The following is a 22,193-nucleotide window of genomic DNA, read 5'->3' as shown; positions in this document are numbered from 1 at the left end:
GCGGGGCCGGTAGGCCTGGGCCGCTGGGCCTGTGCATCCGGAGCCTGTGCTCCGCAACGGGAGAGGCCACAACAGTAAGAGGTCCACGTACCGCAAAAAAAAAAAAAAAAAAAAAAAAAAAAAGTATTTTCTTTTTTTGTGCAGGAAAATCACAACTACATCAATAGCACGGTCACCATCACCATACACACTTAATGTCATGAAAAGGAACCGGGAACTAGCCTTACTTTTTAAAAAAATCACTTCAAAGATGAATCATATAACATATGGACACTGACAGAGCTTGAGAATCCAAGTAAATGAAAGAAGAGAGGAAGGAAACTAATTATAAAAATGGGTTTCAGCAATCTGCAGGAATGTAGGAACTCCAAGACAGTTGGCTATGACCCCCACTCACAGAGCTAAAGAAAACTACATAAAAGAAAGCTCAAGAGGAGTACAGAAAAATCGGCCAAATTACCAAGTTGTTATCATTGTTAATGTAGGTCCGCCCCTCACTGGCATGGGAGGTAGGAAGAGGTACGTGGAACGTTTTAGCTTAAACCAAGTATCACCTGAGTTTGTTTAGGTAAGAAAAGTGCTACTAGTAAAGGCTAATTTAGAGTTAAAATTAATCATAAAACAAATGCGATCACCCCTCCAAAACTCCAGATATTAATCTCCTATTACTTTTGGTTTAATTTCATTAAAGTGGGCAAAAAATGACCCAGTGCCCCTAAAGAGGCATACATATGATTTGTCTGCCAAACTTCTTCTAGTGGGAACCACCCTCTCCTACTGCATTACAACAGGACTGTAAATCAGGGCCCGACTATAAAGCAGGACAAGAGACCCAGGCTAGCCAGAGTACTCTATTCCTTAAACTAGTGGGGAAGATTGGCTCTTTGATGAATCTGGAGACGAAAGTGGCCACCACACAAACAGTCTGCCAGTTTAAAAAAAGCAGCAGAACTGGTGGAGAGAAAGCCAGCACACTTCTGTTTCACTTAAGGTAGGCTCAACGGGATTTCTGACTCTTAAAATTGAAAGAACCCTAACACCCATAGGCTCTCTATTTGCTTGTTGTGGTTCAGAAAGGAAGAGCTTCTCACTGCTTAACTGCAGAATGAAGATGAAGGTGACTACACGGTCTTTAATTAATTAGTCTTTAATTAATCTAGTACTTCAGTACTAGACATAGGAAGAATTATGAACAGAAGATTTAGCTTTTATTCCAACCCTCCAAAAAAGCCCCATATGGCAAATTAGAGAAATTAAGCAAAGCTCATGGTTAACATCACTACAAAAAAAATAACACTCTGAGAGAAAATCTCTGCAAATCACACATCTCATTGACTTGTACCCAGAACACACAAAGACCTCTTATGACTCAGTGAGAAGAAAAATAACCCAATTTTTAAAAGATGGGCCAAAGATTTCAGTAGACATTTCACCAGAGAAAACAAGTCAAAGACTTATTAATAAGCACATGAAAAGGTGCTCAACACTATTATTCATTAGAGAAATACAAGTTAAAACCACGACATACTTATTTATATCCACCAGAATGGATATAAATTTTTTTTAAAAAGACTCTAACAACTGCTGGTAAAGATGCAGAAAAATGAGAATCCCCAAACATTGCCACTGGGAATGCAAAATAATGTATAGCCACTTTGGAAAACAGTTTGGCAGTTTCTTAAGATTACACATAAATCTACCATATAACCTGGAGATTTCACTCCACGATACTCATGAGAAATGAAAACATGCGTCCATGCAAAGACTTGCACATAAATGTTCATAACAGGATTATTCATAATAACCAAAAAGGGGAAGCAATCCAAATGTCCATCAATTGTAAAAGGAGATGCAAAATGTGGTATATCCATAGAATGGAATACGGGGCTTCTGTCCATCCATAAAAAGGAAAGAACTACTGACACATGCCACAACATGATAACCAAAAAATATTATGCTAAGTAAAAGAAACTCAAAAGGAATACATATTGTATATTTCTATTTATACATAATGTCCAGAAAAGGGAAATCTATAGAGACAGAATATAAACTAACGGCTGCTGGGGGATGGGAATGAGAATTAACTAAAAAGGGGAATAAGAGATTTTCTACTTAAGTGATAAAAATGTTTTAAAACTGGATTATGGTAATGATTTACACAAGTCAGTAAAGTTACTAAAAATCACTGTAAACCTAAAATGGGTGAATTTTATGATATGTAAATTATGCCTCAAAAAAGTTAACTAGAAAAAGTGAAATAAAAGAGACTAGAGAAGACATAATAAGCAAGCAGAAATTATGAACCTTGATTGGATCCTGCACTGGGGAAAAAACAGCTATTAAAGACAACAGGCGATGTATGCAGAAAATTATAAGACACTGATGAAAGAAATTAAAGATGCTACAAAGAGATGGAGAGATATACCGTGTTCTTGGATTGGAAGAATCAACATTGTGAAAATGACTCTACTACCCAAAGCAATCTACAGATTCAATGCAATCCCTATCAAACTACCACTCATTTTTCACACAGAACTAGAACAAAAAATTTCACCATTTGTATGGAAACACAAAAGACCCCGAATAGCCAAAGCAATCTTGAGAACGAAAAATGGAGCTGGAGGAATCAGGCTCCCTGACTTCAGACTATACTACAAAGCTACAGTAATCAAGACAGTATGGTACTGGCACAAAAACAGAAAGATAGATCAATGGAACAGGATAGAAAGCCCAGAGATAAACCCACGCACATATGGTCACCTTATCTTTGATAAAGGAGGCAGGAATATACAGTGGAGAAAGGACAGCCTCTTCAATAAGTGGTGCTGGGAAAACTGGACAGGTACATGTAAAAGTATGAGATTAGATCACTCCCTAACACCATACACAAAAATAAGCTCAAAATGGATTAAAGACCTAAATGTAAGGCCAGAAACTATCAAACTCTTAGAGGAAAACATAGGCAGAACACTCTATGACATAAATCACAGCAAGATCCTTTTTGACCCACCTCCTAGAGAAATGGAAATAAAAACAAAAATAAACAAATGGGACCTAATGAAACTTCAAAGCTTTTGCACAGCAAAGGAAACCATAAACAAGACCAAAAGACAACCCTCAGAATGGGAGAAAATATTTGCAAATGAAGCAACTGACAAAGGATTAATCTCCAAAATTTACAAGCAGCTCATGCAGCTCAATAACAAAAAAACAAACAACCCAATCCAAAAATGGGCAGAAGACCTAAATAGACATTTCTCCAAAGAAGATATACAGACTGCCAACAAACACATGAAAGAATGCTCAACATCATTAATCATTAGAGAAATGCAAATCAAAACTACAATGAGATATCATCTCACACCAGTCAGAATGGCCATCATCAAAAAATCTAGAAACAATAAATGCTGGAGAGGGTGTGGAGAAAAGGGAACACTCTTGCACTGCTGGTGGGAATGTGAATTGGTTCAGCCACTATGGAGAACAGTATGGAGGTTCCTTAAAAAACTACAAATAGAACTACCATATGACCCAGCAATCCCACTACTAGGTATATACCCTGAGGAAACCAGAATTCAGAAAGAGTCATGTACCAAAATGTTCATTGCAGCTCTATTTACAATAGCCCGGAGATGGAAACAACCTAAGTGCCCGTCGTCGGATGAATGGATAAAGAAGATGTGGCACATATATACAATGGAATATTACTCAGCCATAAAAAGAAATGAAATTGAGCTATTTGTAATGAGGTGGATAGACTTAGAGTCTGTCATACAGAGTGAAGTAAGTCAGAAAGAAAAAGACAAATACCGTATACTAACACATATATATGGAATTTAATTAAAAAAAAATGTCATAAAGAACCTAGGGGTAAGACAGGAATAAAGACACAGACCTGGGCTTCCCTGGTGGCGCAGTGGTTGAGAGTCCGCCTGCTGATGCAGGGGATGCGGGTTCGTGTCCCGGTCTGGGAAGATCCCACATGCCGCGGAGCGGCTGGGCCCGTGAGCCATGGCCACTGAGCCTGCGCGTCCGGAGCCTGTGCTCCGCAACGGGAGAGGCCACAACAGTGAGAGGCCCGCAGAGCGCAAAAAAAAAAAAAAAGACACAGACCTACTGGAGAACGGACTTGAGGATATGGGGAGGGGGAAGGGTGAGCTGTGACAGGGCGAAAGAGAGGCATGGACATATATACACTACCAACCGTAAGGTAGATAGCTAGTGGGAAGCAGCCGCATGGCACAGGGATATCGGCTCGGTGCTCTGTGACCACCTGAAGGGGTGAGATAGGGAGGGTGGGAGGGAGACGCAAGAGGGAAGAGATATGGGAACATATGTATATGTATAACTGATTCACTTTGTTATAAAGCAGAAACTAACACACCATTGTAAAGCAATTATAACCCAATAAAGATGTTAAAAAAAAAAAGACAACAGGCGACAACTAACGAAATCTGAATTTGGACTAGATATTAAATGATATTATGAAACTATTGCCGATTTTCTTAGGTGTTAACAATAGTATTATGGTTATACAGGAGAATGTCTTCATTCTCAGAAGATGTCAGCTCAGGTACACAGAGGTGAAGTTTCATGTCTCCAACCTTCTTTCAAATAACTCAGAGAAATAAAAGCATCTGTACTTAGAAAGTTAAAGCAGGGACTTCCCTAGTGGTCCAGTGGTTAAGAATCCACCTTCCAATGCAGGGGAGGCGGGTTTCATCCCTGGTCTGGGAACTAAGATCCCACATGCTGCGGGGAGCCCCGCACTGCAACTAGAGAGCCCGCACGCCGCAACGAAGACCTGACGCAGCCAAAAATAAGTAATAAACAATAAAAAAAAAAAGAAAGATAAAGCAAACGTGGCAAAACAATAATTGGTAATTGGTTAATTTAGGGTGATTAGTAACTACTGGCATTCGATATGATACTCTTTTTAAGTTTTTTGTAGGTCTGAAACATTTCAAGGCAACAAGGACATACTGTATAGCAGAGGAAACTATAGTCAATGTCCTGGGATAAACCATAATGGAAAAATACATATATAAAAGAATATATATATATGTATAACTGAGTCACTTTACTGTACAGCAGAAATTAAAACAACGTTGTAAATCAACTATACTTCAATTTTAAAAAAATGTTTCAAAACAAAGTTATGGGGAAAACCACTCCTTTTATTGTCTCAAAAATGTTTTAATTGAAGTAAATATTGGTTTACAACATAAGTTTCATGTGTACAACTTTATATTCCTACTTCTGTACCTACAATATGCTCACCAAAAATTTACTTTTTATCTGTCACCATACAGTTGATCCCCTTTATCCATTTTGCCCTCCCCTCTGCCCCTTCCCCTCTGATAACTACTACTGTTCTCTGTATCTATGTATTGTTTGGTTTCTTCATTTTTTCTTTTTATATTCCACATATGTGTAAAATCAAAAGGTATTTATCTTTCTCTGACTTAATTTCACTTAGCATTAATACCCTCAAGGTCCATGCTGTCACAAATGGCAAGATTTCATCTTTTTTATGGCTGAGTAATATTCTGTTGTGTGTGTGTGTGCATGTGTGTGTGTGTGTGTGTGTGTGCATGTGTGTATGTATACCACATCTTCTTTACCCATTCATCTGCTGATGGGCACTAAGGCTGTTTCCAAATCTTGACTCTCATAAATAAGGCTGTGATGAACACAGGGGTGCGTATGTGTTTTCAAATCAGTGTTTTCACTTTCTTTGGATAAATACCCTGAAGTGCAATGGCTAGATCATAGGGTAGTTCTGTTCTAGACCTTTTAAGGAGCCTCCATACCATTTCTCCACAGCGGCTACACCAACTTACATTCCCACCCACAGTGCAGGAGGGCCCCTTTCTCCACACCTCGACAACACTTGTTGTTTCTTTGCCTTTTTGATAACAGCCATTCTAACGGGTGTGTGAAGTGATACCTAAATGCAGTTTTGATTTGCATTTCCCTAAAAATTGGTGACGTTGAACATCTTTACATGGCGCACACTCATTTTAAAGGGTAACCAAATGTAAAAGGACTCACCAATGTAGTTCTCTGGACATTTCAGAAAGAGGCACACAATTGAGGTTTAAAGACTGTCATGTCTTTGGTCTGTGACTGTTAATACACAGCAAATAATGGAGGGAAGAAACGAAAACTCAAAGTATGAAATAATTATGCACAGACTCAGCAAATTAGAGCTTTCTAGAAATGCTACTGCCAACTAATACTTTTTGAAGTAGTCATTTAAGACAAAGCAACATAGTTATTAGTTGGGGCAGAAATCTTTAGTTATATAGCAGTGCCTGAGAAAGCATTTTTGAATGAAGGTCAATAAATTTTCCCACCTGAAAGAGCACCCATTCCCACCTATATCTCTTGGCTGATATAAAGATCAAATGAAATCATATACACCAGGGAAGCCCAAAAGTGCTAAATTTTGATTTAAAAAAAATTTATTCATTATGGGCTTCCCTGGTGGCGCAGTGGTTGAGAGTCCGCCTGCCAACGCAGGGGACTCGGGTTCGTGCCCCGGTACGGGAAGATCCCACATGCCGCAGAGCGGCTAGGCAGGTGAGCCATGGCCTCTGAGCCTGCGCGTCCGGAGCCTATGCTCCGCAATGGGAGAGGCCACAACAGTGAGAGGCCCATGTACCGCAAAAAAAAAAAAAAAAAAAAATTCATTTATATTTTGTACCTTCCTAGTAAGAATAGGAATAAAACATAGATTAAACCTAGCATCATATTTGGTTACTCTTGTCTATAATTGGATTTCCTCAATTTTGTAGTCAACACTGCACTAACAATTCTTCAAAGCATTGTCAGTGTTCATTATGAATAATTCTCTTTCACTACTCTAACTTGGGCACTTTGTCTTACTACTTAACTATGCCATAATTTGTTAACAGTGTGCTTTTGCTGTTGGTGGTGGGTTTTTTTGTTTTTGTTTTTACATATACATGTATCTATTCTTTTTCAAATTCTTTTCCCATTTAGGCTGTTACATAATATTGAGCAGAGTTCCCTGTGCTATACAGTAGGTTCTCATTGGTTATCCATTTTAAATATAGCAGCGTTCACATGTCAATCCCAAACTGCCCAACTATCCCTTTCCCCCAGCTAACTCTAACAGCGTACTTTTGTTGTTGTTTTTGGCCGTGATCCTAGTTCCCCAACCAGGGATCGAACCCGTGCCCCCTGCAGTGGGAGTGTGGAGTCAACCACTGGACTACCAGGGAAATCCCTTTAATAGTGTACTTTTTAAAAAAATAAATTTATTTATTTTATTTTTGGCTGCGTTGGGTCTTCACTGATGCGTGCGGGCCTTCTCTAGTTGCGTCGAACGGGGGCTACTCTTCATTGCGGTGCGCAGGCTTCTCATTGCAGTGGCTTCTCTTGTTTCAGAGCATGGGCTCTAGGCACGCGGGCTTCAGTTGTGGCATGTGGGCTCAGTAGTTGTGGCTCGCAGGTTCTAGAGTGCAGGCTCAGTAGTTGTGGCACATGGGCTTAAGTTGCTCCACTGTATGTGGGATCTTCCCGGACCAGGGCTTGAACACATGTCCCCTTCATTGGCAAGTGGATTCTTAACCACTGCGCCATCAGGGAAGCCCAACAAGTGTACTTTTAACAATTTATAGTTTTAACAGCTTAAACTCATCAGACACACTAATGTAAAACAGGAATCTTGTTATGAATCAAAAGGAATGTTCACCTGGAAGTTCAAACAAAACGTCACATTTATAGTTTTTACAATAAAGAAAACATTCCTGGAATTGGACCTTGAAATAAAATATCTAAGAAGAAAAAAAGATATGCTAAGATGCACATAGGACAGCTTAGACAAGTACTAAGTACTTGTCTCTAAAGTACTCTAGCAGATGGCAGAAGACAGAAATTGTACCCACTATGATAGCTATAATCAAAAAGAGGGACAATAACATACACTGGTGAGGGTGTGGAGAAACTGTAAACTGATCGTGGGGATGTAAAATGGCACAAGTTCCTCAGAAAACTGGCTGAGTAAAGATTACAATGAAGTTTGGGAGAGGCAGGAACAAAATTCAGGAATGGTTGTATGAACTGGGAAACTAAGGATCAATACCTTATCTTGATTATCATTGTATCAATACTTTGCTGCTGCCCACTAGGAAATTCAACCTTCCTGCCTCTTCCTATCTCTTACAGAAATAGTGAAGGACTTCAGTCTTTGAAAGGTATTTCCCCAGTTAAATTAATATCTAGTACAATGTATATCCACAGAGAAGATAACACAATAAAACAATCAGCATCTCTATTAAAGATACTGTTATATTACTATTTAACATTGTTCTGGAGATAGTAATCCATGCAATTAGATAAGACAAACAGATGCAAAAACACTGGAAAAGAAGAGGATAAAATCTCTATTTACAGGTGATGTAACTGTATATCTGGGCCACAGAGAAGCAATGATAAAAGTACTGAAATAATAAAAGTACTTAAACAATAACAATAATTCAGCAAGGGGGACATCCCTGGTGGCGCAGTGGTTAAGAGTCCGCCTGCCAATGCAGGGGACACGGGTTCGAGCCCTGGTCCGGGAAGATCTCACATGCTGCAGGGCAACTAAGCCCATGCACCACAACTACTGAGCCTGCGCTCTAGAGCCCGCGAGCCACAACTACTGAGCTCACGCACCACAACTACTGAGCCTGCGCTCTAGAGCCCGCGAGCCACAACTACTGAGCTCACGCACCACAACTACTGAAGCCCGCGTGCCTAGAGCTCTGCAACGAGAAGCCACCTCAGTGAGAAACCCGCGCACCGCAGTGAAGAGTAGCCCCTGTTCAACACCACCGCTAGAGAAAGCCCGTGCGCAGCAAAGAAGACTCAATGCAGCCAAAAATAAATAAATAAAATTTTTAAAAAGTAACAAAAAAATGCAGAAATTAGCAATATTCATATACATGAATAATAATCAGTTGGTAAATATAACTAATAAGAAAATTCTATTTATAATAGTAACAACAAAAGATAAAACACAAAATACATAGGAATAAACAAGAAATGTTCAAAACTTATATGAAGTAAATATAAACCATTCCACAGAGACACAAAAGTAGATTTAAGAAAATGAAAAGACATCGCTTGTTCTAGATTAAGATGTTCCAACACCATCAAGAGATCAGTTCTAAGTTACACAGTAAGCTTAATGCGACCTCAATAATAGTGAGCTTTCTAATGGACTTGGACAAACTGATGCTAGAGTTCATACGGAAAAATGAAACACGCAAGACTAGTACGGAAAACACTGAAGAAGAGGAGCAATAATGGGGAACTAGCTCTACCAGATATTAAATCATATACAAAGCCTCTATGATTAAAACAGTGTAGTACTGGTACATGAATAGTCAGACCATCCAAAAGTATAAAACATACCCAACTACATATAGAAATCTAGGATATGATAAAGGGGGCCAAGATTTTTCTTTAATTAAATGGTATTGGGACAACTGGACAGCCACGTGGAAAATATAAAATTAGACCCATTCACACCATATATAGAAATGTACTCCAAATGGATCAGAGGACTGAATGTGCTCTATATTATAAATGAAACTGTATTAGTACTAGAAGAAAGCATGGCTGAATTCCTCTATAACCTGTGGGAAGTGAAAGGCTCTCTATGACTAAAAATCCAGATGCAATAAACTTAAGATTAATATACTTGACTACACAGAAACAAACTTTTGCAAGTCAAAAAAACACACACCACAAGCAATGCCAAAAGATAACTGGGCAAAGTATTTGCAATATATATCGAAGTTAAATGACTAATATGCTTAAATATAAAGAACTTTTAAACTCTGAGAGGAAAAGACCAAAATTTATTTAGAAAGTGAGTAAATAACATGAACACTTTAAAAAATGTAAAAAATGGCCTTGAAACATATGAAAAAAATGTTCAATTCACTTGTGATAAGAGAAATACAAATTAAAACTAGGCTGAGATACAATTTCTCACCTATTAGATTAGCAGAAATTCAGCAGCTTGACAACATGCTCTGCTGCTGAAGCTGCAGCACTCGTACGCCACTGGTGGGAATTCAAAATAGTACAACCCCACAGGAAGAAAAATTTGGCAAATCTAACAAATCTTATATATACGTTTATCCTGAAGATATACTTCCAACAATACAAAGAAACAAAGATCTGCATTACAACACCACTTGTAATTGAAAAATATTGGGTATTACTTAAGTGTCCAAATACAGGAGAAATGGTTGAATAAACTATGTACTATGTAGTTAAAAATTAAAGTTACTCAATTTGTATATTACTTTTTTCAAATAGTTACTAAATTGTCAGTACATAAATACTTATTAAGTTATTTGGACCTAAACTAATAAATTAAACCATTAGGTGTTTCTCCTGACCTAGGGATGCTGTGAAAAAATTACTAATAAGGATGTCATGAACTGAGAAACTTTGGGAACTTCGAAAAAAGTCCTGTGAAGACTTTTAAGAGGGCATGTGTACCTGGAGATACGCGGTTACTATAGACTGTGGTCAACAAAATTTACAATAGGCTAATGAAGTAACTGTCCAGAGTAGTAAGTGCTATTGTAGATTTTATGACAGCTCGCAAGGGGAGCAACTAGCTCAGTCTTTTTTTTAAATTTATTTTATTTATTTATTTTTGGCTGCGTTGGGTCTTCGTTGCTGCGTGCGGGCTTTCTCTAGCTGCAGCGAGCGGGGACTACTCTTCATTGGGGTGCACGGGTTTCTCATTGTAGTGGCTTCTCCTGTTGTGGAGCACAGGCTCTAGGGGCATAGGCTCAGTAGTTGTGGCACACAGGCTTAGCTGCTCCGCGGCATGTGGGATCTTCCTGGACCAGGGCTCGAACCCGTGTCCCCTGCACTGGCAGGCGGATTCTTAACCACTACGCCACCAGGGAAGCCCTAGCCCAGTCTTGAAAGTTGTTTTTTGTTGTTGTTGTTTTGTTTTGTTTTTTTGGAAGGATGGAGTTGAGAGAAAAAACCAAATCAAGATACAATTTTTGGAGAGTTATAAGCTAAACTGAATTCTGAAGGGCAAGTAGGGGTATATTAGGCTGAGGGAAGGAGAAGTGGTTAAAAATCACAGGAAGAGGAAATGAGAGACTGAAAAAACGCTAGCATTCCAGAAGCCTGGATTGCTGGAACTGAAGACCCTGGAAAAAAAGAAATGAGGCTACAGAGTTAGGTAAGGAGCAGACCTTAAAAGTTTTTTTTAATATATGAAATTAAGAATAAAAGGAATTTGGGGCTTCCCTGGTGGCGCAGTGGTTGAGAGTCCACCTGCCAATGCAGGGGACACGGGTTCGTGCCCCGGTCCGGGAGGATCCCGCGTGCTGCGGAGTGGCTGGGCCTGTGAGCCATGGCTGCTTGAGCCTGCGCTTCCGGAGCCTGTGCTCCGCAACGGGAGAGGCCACGGCAGTGAGAGGCCCGCGTACCGCAAAAAAATAAAATAAAATAAAATAAAACGAATTTGTATTGTATTAATTAGCAAGGAGGAGCTGTGAAAGGGTTTTAAGCAGGGGAGTATCGTAATACTCTAACCAAGTGTGGAAAAAAGATTAGGTGGGGGGACCCAACCAGAGGCTAAAAAGCTGCTACAATAATCCAGAATAGATCTAGACAGGGCAACTGAACTAAAGTGTCTGCAATCACTCAGTAGTGGGGCAACCTCATTTTCAATGGATTACTATACTAGCTTCTCAACCTCAAAAGAAAGCAACAGATCCTGTGGCTTCGAAGACGACAGTCATGATCTTTGTGGAAACTGGGGATCTTTGCCCCACCTTCAGAATGTGTCTGGGAGTAGAAGTCGTTTCATAATCTTGCTGTGTTTTTTTCTCCAAGATGACATTGACAAACCCTGATATTTAGGTACAATAAGTGAATTCTGCGATGAAATTAGATCCCAGACTTCAAAGAGATTATGTGTGTCAAGCGTTATGTCTGTCTACTGAACCTAATACAGGCCTCTAGCTGTGAGGGCCTCTAAGAATACTAACATGTTTTCTGGAAGCTTGCTTCTTGGCTTGTACAGAATGCCCTCTTGATGTCGAGGAATAAGTTTTCACCTTCAGGTATAATTAAATCAAAGATGCAAATTCTCTTCTAAAATTTACTCAAACATCTTTTAAGAACTCACAGAGCTTTAACTGAGTTTTTTCTATATTGTAACCAAATCCTTATGAGTGCAATAGGGTAGTAAGAAAGGTGTTTTAGAGCTAAAAAACAAACAAACGGAAAAACACAAAGAATAACTGTTACTAATAGGGTCTGGAGAATAAGCTATTTTTAACTTGAGCTCTACACTTCTTTTTTAAACCAAGAGATGAACACATCCTTAGAATTAGGCCCATAGAAAAGGGCATTTAAAAAAAAAAAGTGCACAGCCTTGGGAAGAGTGAAGAGAATTCTACTGGCACCGAAGAGCAGTTAGACCCTTACAAGAATTCTGCCACCTTTAAGCCTCCATACTAAACCCAAAGAGAAAATAATATATGGTCTGAAATGGTAAAAACAGACCCATGTCTACACCTCTGCTTTTTTTCCACTCTCCCACAACCTCTCCCCCATGTCCTTCAGTCCAAGAAAGAACTAAAAAAACAACAAGATTGCAGGAAAGGTCACTACAAACAGGTCTCCAACAGTCCTCTCAAATAGGGACTATTCAGGTACTTGAAAGGTAAAAAGTAATAATCAAACACCAAAGTTGAGTTCCTTATACTCTACTCTCCCAGGACACTTATATGAACAATGCCCATCCATTTTTTCATCGTGGCACACACGCAGAAGGTGTGTGGAAGGAAGGTCATAAACAGAAGACTGGCTGCTATCTGAGGCCGCCTGGCCAGGGTCACTGGTTACCCCAGGCCCCATGTGATGGCCAAGAGTACTGAGGAGATCAGTATCTTTGCTTTCTTAAAGCTCAGCTCAATCAGAATCGAATTCTTTTCTCAGTCTTTTAGGATTAATTGCAATAGCCAATGTTCTCAGAAATTGTTACTTTAAAATCCAGACCCTATTACGTACTAGTGGCCCAGCTTCCAGCAAATAACTTCCCTTAGCCTTAGTAAAGTATGGAAAAACTACCTATCTTGCAGCAGTAGTGTGGAGATTAAAAATTATAAGCTCTTATCACAGTGCTTGGCAGGAAATCAATGTAGGAGGACTGTTATTACCAAGAGAGTTGTTGAAATAAGGGAAATCTGACCTCTGTATAGTGGTTACGTCACTGAGATAAGAAATTACAGGCTTCACTCTCCCTAGTGTCTAAAATTAAAACATTTTATAAAACAGTGAAAACCATTAACTGTCTCCCTACTTCCTCAAAATCATAATCTTTTTCCCCATTAATATTCACAGCCTCTTATTCCAGTATTTTAAAAGTGATTGTCTTCGCAACCCATGTACAAATGCATATTACACTGACACATACAAACACAAGAAGTGATACTGGTACATTTATCTATGTTCTGTAGAAGCTGAGCTTGGAAAACCAGTGTAGGACCAAACATTTGGAGACGAAAGAAGATATCAGCACTTTTTTATTTGAACCTCACTACAGTGAAAATAACCCAACCATCTATAGACAAAAATTATCTCCCCACACAAATGGTAGACAAGTTTCTTTCCTGTAATTAGCCCCTTTTCCCTGAAAAAGAGCTGTATGAAGAATTAACTGCAAAGAAAGTGTTGTATGAAGAATTACTTCAAAATAATTGATACAGATGACTGCACACTCAGCAGACACACTGGAGAACAGCATCTGGATCTCTGGAAAAAAGTGTTAAAGTGGCTACTGGTAAATCGCATCAAGGTCATAAGAGGATGTCAAAGGACTTCATGTACCCGTGGAAAAAAATGAGCCACTATAAGCAATTCTGCGATGTACCACGTTATCTCAACAGTGGTAACCCCCAATTTCCTCTATTTGATTAAGATAGGGTATGGTTATCAACTCCAAACACAAACTTCCTATCACCAGGAAATCTCTTCTTGATAACCCTCGGCAAAAAAGCTCAAGTAGTAAACATTTAACACTGGAATATAAGTTATTATAATGTCCAATCACAATACCCTAAATATAATTTTAATCTTTCAGGGGAGGATAGTTTTGGAAGGATGGCAAAGGATTCTTCTTGATGTCTCCTTTGACCATGCTAAAGAACAGAAAGACAAAGCAAAATCTGCATCCAAACTGAAACAAAAACACAAACAAAAAACCCTTAGCCACCCCCCCCCCACCACCAAATAAATGACTACTGGAAGGCAACTGTGAGATCACCTACACATTCATTCATTCACTGAAGAGCTGTGTGAATAACTTCTATGTTCTGGCCACATCGCATGGAAACACAGGGATGAGTAAGACATGGCTCCTGCCCCGAAGAAATTCATAATCTAAAAATAATGTTTTCAGAGTCACAGGAGTCATTTTATAATAATATTGCATTAGTAGAGACAGAAACATAAGCGAATAAGACATATTTAAATACATTAGTAAACATAAGCTAAAAGGAATACCTTTGGTGAAAACTGAGTTCACTAACGACATTTAGTATATACTTTTTGAAGCATGATTAAAGTTGTAATTTACTTCCAGGACAAGAATTAACTTATGACACATATTTTATAAAGCTCTCCCGCCCCGTCCCCCTCCCCGCGGCCCCCAAACACAATTCGTAAATTAGGTGCTTTTCAGCTTGACAGGCAGGGCGTGGCCCTGTAGTTCTCATACAACCTCAATGACACTTGGATGAGCTCTCGCAAGTCTGGACATTCAGGTTTCCGAGAAAAGGCCAGTCAACTCCCTAATTCTCCCTAAACCTTGAAACAACACTGCCACCTCTCTGCGCCGTCACCCCCGCCCACTTACACACATATCCCCAGCCTAAAGCACACACAATCACATCTTCCACTTCTGGAAAACCTTCAGGAACGAACCACGGAAGAAACACCTCCCTCACTCAAAATATCCATATTCTCGTCCTCGTTTCAGAGGCTTTATTCCCGATTATTGGCTAAACCTGTGCAAGAGCCCAGGACCGGCTATTCAGTTCAGTGCGGACCATCTAATGACTTCAACCTGAAACAGCTATTCCTTTAACTGGCACAAAACCCTACCGGAGACGCTTCAAAAGCAACTGCTCGCACACAGACAAGGAGTGAAAGAAAGGGAAGGAGGGGAGAGGGGCGGAGTGAGGTGCGGGGACTGCGGCGACCGGTCCCCCCAGGTTGCGGGCACCGCCCAGGCGGGGACCTCGGCGCGGCGGGACAGAGATGCGGGGTGACCTTCGGACGAGGCCAGCTCGAGGGGGTGCCGGGGTCGGGAGACCTCGCCGCAACTGTCCGCTCTCGGGAGTGCACTCGCTCGCACAGCGGCGAACCCGGCGCCCCGGATTCCAGCCCGGGCTCGTCCCGCAGCTGGTTCCCGGGGAGAACGCGGGAGGTGCAATTTCGGCGTCCGTGCCCGGCGCCTGGGCCTCGGTCCGCCGCCGCCCAGACACACCCCCGCCGCCGCCCCGGCGGCCCCAGCCCCTCCCCGGGCAGCCCGGGCGGGCATAGCTCACCTGCACCGCAAGCCGGTCCACCGCCCCGCGGGGTCCGGAAGCCGCGGCTGAGCTGGCTCCAGCTGGAGAGTGCTCGGCCCTTGTCGTCCAGGAGGCTCCGAGCCGGGAGCGGCAGAAGGAGGAGTCCGACAGGAGGCGGTGGAGTCTGGGCGGCAGGAGGAGGCGGAGGAGGGCTCGGGGCGCCCCGCTCTCGGGAGATCCACCCTCCTGCTGGCCGCTCTGCAGCAGCAGCCGCAGATCACTTCCGGGGCGCTGGGAGCGGGGCGGAGTCTGAGGGGAAGCAACTTCCTGTCCGCGGGCGGAGAGGAGGATGTGGGGGCCGGGGCTGGAGAACAATGGCCGGAGGGAGCGGGCCTGCTGGCGTCCACCCTGCGCGCGCTGAGGGCGGGCTGCACTGCCTCTCGGGCGACCCCACCCCCGGTCTCTGCGCCCGGCGAGCTGAAGTCACCTCCCCGGGGCCCGGGAGGGGCCGCGGGCCTCGCAGAGTTTCCCGGATCTCGGCGCCGGCGCCACGACGTCCTTGTCTCTCTTCTGGGGACCAGGAGGGGGTTCTTGGGGAAGGAGGGGGAGAGCGGAGGCCGCCATCTTGCTTCCAGGGGGCGGCCTCTTCTCCTGGGGCGTCCTAGGCCACTCCGTCCTGTGGCCGGGATTTTCCCGAGTGGAACCGGCGACGCGGCTCGTCGCGGGCTGAATCCCTGGAGACGGGTCAGTCGCCTGCCCTGGCTGGAGCGTCTCGGTGGCCGCCCTGGGCCTCCTGTCTAACAGCTGATCGCGGGAGGACTCGCATCCGCGGATAGTTGGGGATCCTTTTCTGAGGATTCTCGAACCCACTACGACACAGCGGGTCTGATGTCTGGTGTGGCACTGAGATCATCCCGCGGCCCCATCCTGTGATTTGGGAGCCTAAATTGGAAGTAGTTCCACTAAATCGTTTGCTTTAATCCTTCCACAGGTTCGAAATCGATCGTTAGACTAACATGCGTTAACAGCTCCCCTCTTAACTCTAGACATTTATTCCCTTATCCTCCTCCCTCCCCACCTCGCACCTGAGTAGCAACATTCATTGCTTGACACAGTCCATTCAAGGGGTGCCCAGAGTAATGGAAGCAAATAATTACGGTTGGAAGTATGGCATATCAAGGTATCCAGAGAAAGGAATGGATGAGTTTACTAAAACTGTCAGATTTTCAAGATAAACGGATTTAACAGCACCAAAAAGGGATTTTACAGCACATCCAGATCCTGACAGAAAGGACATGAAACAAAGGAACAAATAAAGAGTACTGAGAAGTCTGAGTAGTAAAATTACAGGACTTAAAAGTTCAAGGCTGGGCTGCTGAAAAAGATGAAGCTGAAGAAGCAGTCAGGAGTCAAACATGAACTGTCTTTCATGCCGTAGTGAGGCCATGAATAGAGGAATGACCCTGGACAGACTGACAATTTAAGCTGTTGGTGGAGGACAGGTTAGTTGAGGGGAGGAGCAGGGTAAGCAGAGAGCTTGCAGACAAGGAGCCATTACAGAAATCAAGAGAAAGGATAACCATAATGTGAGTGGCAGTGAGCATCCGAAGAAGATGGATTCCTAAAATGTTCAGGATGCCAAATCAACTAGTTATGATGATAGATTCTTGGGAAGCAGGTGCTTGCTGGATAAAAGAATGGAAGTGACAATACTGATGTTCTGCTTTTGGGGGAGGATAAAGGGGTATTTTACCGAATGAAATAAGGAAGGATTGGGATGGGGTTGGGGCAGAAAATGAGTGCCATTTTGGACCTGGCGTGTTTTAAGTACCGATGGTGGTGTCTAATGGCAGTTGCTGTGTGGGTCTACAGCTCTGGGTAGGATGGGATATGAAGTTACAAACACCACAGGCTTGTATTACCACAGCCGAGCCAGCTGCAGTCTCACTTTATTGAGCACAGATTCAAAGCCACTTCTCCTTTCTCCCTAATTTTTCTTGGGGAAAATGCTGAAATATTACATTGAAAAAAATCCCCATGTGGTGATATATGCATAATGGTCTTCTAAGGACCATATTTCTTCTAAGGGCCATAAAGTTTAGGCTTACAAGAAACTGAATATGACAAAAGTATAACTAGTATAGCATCATAAAATAATATCATTGTTACCTTAATTAAAATTTTTTTAATTTAATCATTGACAAGACAGGTTAGTTAAACTAGCCACAGATGGAGGATTGAGGATGGTAGGTTACACAAATACCTGTTGAATGGAGAGCTAGGAGGAGGATAGCTTTAAGAGTGAGCAAGGGGAAGGCAATGAAAGACAACCTCAAGCTCATTAGCCAGCCTGTCTCAGCTGATTCTTGTTTGTTCACAGCTATGCTAACCTAGCTTAAAGCAGTCAGAAATAGAATGGATCATTTTCGAGCAGAAGCTTCAGAAAGCCACATATAGCAAAAGCCCTATAAATAATAGGTACCGTGGCAAACCAAAGACTAATTATTAGTTGTTATTCTATACTCCTGTCTGTATAGCAGGATTTTTTGAACACAAAAAAAGAGGAACTCTCACCTTTAGTTCTTAGATTATTCAAATACATTTATTCTCAATTTTCCTAGAATAAAATTACATTTAGGTGTATTGACCAACCATGTAATGGATAATATACTGAACTAGAAATGAGAGCAATGATCTTGAGTCCCAAAGTTCTTTTCACCATATGACCCAAACAAAGTCATTTAACCTCTCTATGCCCTAGTTTCTTTGACTATAAAATAGAGATTATAATAAATTTCTACCAGCCTGCCTCTCAGAGATAAGAAATAACAAATTAATGCTTTAAAAGCTCTTTGAGGTACTTGAATGAAAGGGCATAATTTTAAGTATATATTATTAATAATTAGCACTAGTATCCAGTAGAACTCATGAGCATTTCAAACTTTCCTGCCTGGGCACCTCAAAGAACATGAAAGGTTCTGGTTTAAAATATACTTAGATTTGGGAATTCACTGACAGTCCAGTGGTTAAAACGCACTTTCACTGCTATGGACCCAGGTTAGATCGCTTGTCGGGGCACTAAGATCCCACAAGCTGTGTGTTGTTGCCAAAAAATTTTTTTAATAATAATAAATACACACACACACACACACACACACACACACACACACACACACACACACACACACACACACACACACACACACACACACACACACACACACACACACACACTTAGGTTTCTTATTGACCTTATTGTTAATTTTTATTATTTATAAACCAACCTTATGTACTAACATGGTATGAGTAAAAAGTAAGGAGAAGAGTTTTAGTAACTACAATTCTTATGTTTGCTGCTACTTATAGCTAATATATACATTGGGGAGACGTATGAGATAGGTATGCTTTTGTCAGAATCATGTTTTAGAATTAATGATTAGTCTACTACAGTCATTTAACTGGAATTTTGCATTAAAGCATTACTCACGTCCCCATAGAATAATAAGACTTAGCATGCAATTACACGTTTGTCTGTAGCATGAAGGTGAGCATTCCTATAAATCTTCTGTCATTCTCATCATTGTTTAATCAGAAATACAAAATAAAATACATAGTCCTCTGAGGTTTTGTCCAGTGTCTATCCCTAAAGTAGATGAAATTTTGCCTCTTAGATTGGTTTCTTCAGTATTTCTCTTTTGAAAGGTGTATGCGTATATAAACACATACATTTAAATATATTCATGGCTATATAATGTACATATTTATTTTCATATATGTGCTTATCGTATACCAATTTATAAACATATCAGTGTACAAAAGCTATACATTATAGTAGTAACTGGTAACAACAAAAGCCTCCTAGATGTATTGGGGGTCAGATGAGAAGGTAGTTGGTTATTAGCAATTTATCTCTAAACTACTTGAAATACATGTTTTATTACTAGTAGAGTTATAAGCATTGTCCGTAATACCCATGGTACCTTAACATTTGTATTATTTGATTTTATTTTCACAACAACTTTATAAGACATGCATTGTTCAAAACAATAGGTTCAGAGGGCTTAAAGACTTGCCTAAGGGCTGAAAAGGCTTGCTACAAATTGTCAATTAGCAGAGTCAAACTCACATCTCTTATCCTGAGGCTCTCAAATTACTGTTCCTTCTAGTTCTTTATGTGATGGTTACCAGCTTGATATGACAGTTATGCCAGAACGTATTTATAATATGAGCATTTCTGGCTTATGATTGATTGCCTGTAGAGTCTGTAAAATTCAGCCAAACTTAAGTTTTTAAAACTTAAACTGCTGTTCTTATGTTTATGGCTGTGTCTAACGCGGGCCTCTCACCGCTGTGGCCTCTCCCGTTGTGGAGCACAGGCTCCAGACGCGCAGGCCCAGCGGCCATGGCCCACGGGCCCAGCCGCTCCGCGGCATGTGGGATCCTCCCGGACCGGGGCACGAACCCGTGTCCCCTGCATCGGCAGGCGGACTCCCAACCACTGCGCCACCAGGGAAGCCCCAGGCACTTACTTTTATTCATGTTCATGGTGTCAGGCATTAGTACTCAAAATATTTTAGGGATGAAAATAAAAAGTATATTGTGATGATTAGTTGAATACTTTAAGGGGGAAAAAAAATCACCTTGGAAACTTTTAGGTGTGTGAATATGTGTGGCCATTTTCTGCACATCCAGGTAAAGATAATTTGTTTTGGTTTGTTTTATAATTTAAATCAGAGAGACAACTGCCTCCATTTCCTGCTTCATTTTATTGCCATCAGGCCTAAAGCGGTAGGTTTAAATAGGTGCTGTAAGTGACAGTCACTTGTATGATACCATTCCTAATGTTTCTGTTTGGACTTAAATATCCTAGATGGCCCTTTTGTTGTGGCCACTGTAGTGAGAATGCGTAAAGAATGGAGGTCTGACATTTAGGCTTTACAGTCCTGCCCTTCATGTCCACTCTGTGAACCACATATTTCCATACTTTTTCTGTTGGGATTAAAGGATAAGATTACTAGATCAATGGTTCCCAAGTATTGCTGCTCACCAGAATTTGTACAGACAGTCCCTGACTTTACGATGGTATGAAAGCAATACTCGTTCAGTGGAAAACATGCTTCAAGTTTTGAATTTTGAACTTTTCCTGGGCTAGCCATATGGGCATGATTCTCCCTCTCTCTCTTTTCTCTCTCTCTCTCTTTTTTTTTTTTTTTGAGTTTAAATGCATTTTATTTTTAGACAACCTACATGACATGTTTTGTGTTTTTTTTCCTCAAAAACAATGCCTCCGCTCCAAACAAATCAACATCAAAACGAAGAGCTCCAGATGACATCAGTCCCCTTCGTCTAAGTCCTGGTGTTGTGTGGATGAAAAGCAGGTGATAGATCCAAACAGCCAAATTTGTTAACATTTTTCCATTTCTAGGCCATCCTTAAAGAAAATCATATATGGGGTCACACCATCCTCACGGTAATCCAGCAAAGCAACCATGCCATCTGGATTCATGTTTTCACCAATAAAGAACTGATAGTTTTTGAAATTAGCAAGGATATTCTTGATTTGTTCTGCAGCCCCTGTCATAAAAGGTTTTCCTCTTTCTGGTCTCTGTTCTTCAAGCTTCCCTTTGATTGACTTCATGTAATCTTTGATGTACTTCTTGTAGGCTTCTTTTGTGAAGCTGGTTTCCTGCAAGTGATGGTTCATGACAATATCCACACCAGTGATTACTGTGCGTTCGGCACCTTCGCCCTCGGGGCCTTCAGTGGAGGCATTTCCACCAATGAGCAAGTCATCAATGTTGCCCTCCATCCTCCTGACCATCTTCCCCTCCACCTCCAGACACAGCCCGTCCGCGACCTCCCGGATCTTGTAGATGTCGGAGAACATCTCATCATGGCTGATGAGGTCCCAGTAGATGATCATGATGGCGACTGGAGGGAGACAACGGTGGCACTAGCTTAGGAGCACGGAGCTCAGAGCGAGTGCGGTGCAGCCGGAGCGGCGCTCAGGGGAGGGGGGAGCGGGCGGAAAAGGCAGACTCTGCCGCTCCCCAACCTCATATAGAGGGCACCTCTCTTTCTCTCTTGATGAAATGCCAGCTCCCAGTCCAATACACTTCCAACCACGCTGCACCCAGACAACCATTCACTTGTGCATTTGTAGAACAGTATTCACTAAATTACATGAGATAGTCAGTACTTTATTACAAAGCAGTTTTTTGTGTTAGATGATTTTGTCCATCTGTAGGCTAGTGTCAGTGTTCTGAGCACATTCAAAGTAGGCTCGGCTCGGCTGTGATGTTCAGTAGGTTAGGTGTATTAAATGCATTTTTGACTTACAATATTTTCAATTTATGATGGATTTATTGAGACATAACCCCATCATAAGTTGAGGAAGATGTGTAAAGCTTTAAAGGAAATTCAGATTCTTTTTTTTTTTTTTTTTTTTGCGGTATGCGTATGCGGGCCTCTCACTGTTGTGGCCTCTCCCGTTGCGGAGCACAGGCTCCGGACGTGCAGGCTCAGCGGCCATGGCTCACGGGCTCAGCCGCTCCGCGGCATGTGAGATCCTCCCGAACCGGGGCACGAACCCGCGTCCCCTGCATCGGCAGGCGG

General features: G+C 41.6%; 1 protein-coding gene and 1 pseudogene across 1 annotated transcript in view; both read right to left on the bottom strand.

Annotated features, from left to right (window-relative positions):
- The window catches only part of RALA (RAS like proto-oncogene A), a 76,810-nt gene extending 60,966 nt beyond the window's left edge, over positions 1-15,844 (bottom strand). Inside the window, exon 1 of the mRNA XM_007462847.1 lies at positions 15,618-15,844. The gene's annotated coding sequence lies outside the window, so the exon portion shown is untranslated. The remainder of the gene's footprint in view (positions 1-15,617) is intronic.
- A 5,138-nt stretch (positions 15,845-20,982) lies between these two features.
- On the bottom strand, positions 20,983-21,501 carry LOC103072502 (translationally-controlled tumor protein pseudogene; annotated as a pseudogene).
- Positions 21,502-22,193: the final 692 nt, after the last annotated feature.

Source organism: Lipotes vexillifer, unplaced genomic scaffold (genome assembly GCF_000442215.2).
Source record: "Lipotes vexillifer unplaced genomic scaffold, Lipotes_vexillifer_v1.1 scaffold548, whole genome shotgun sequence".
NCBI classification, from domain to species: Eukaryota; Metazoa; Chordata; class Mammalia; order Artiodactyla; family Lipotidae; genus Lipotes; species Lipotes vexillifer.
This window is presented reverse-complemented; position numbering and strand designations above follow the sequence as displayed.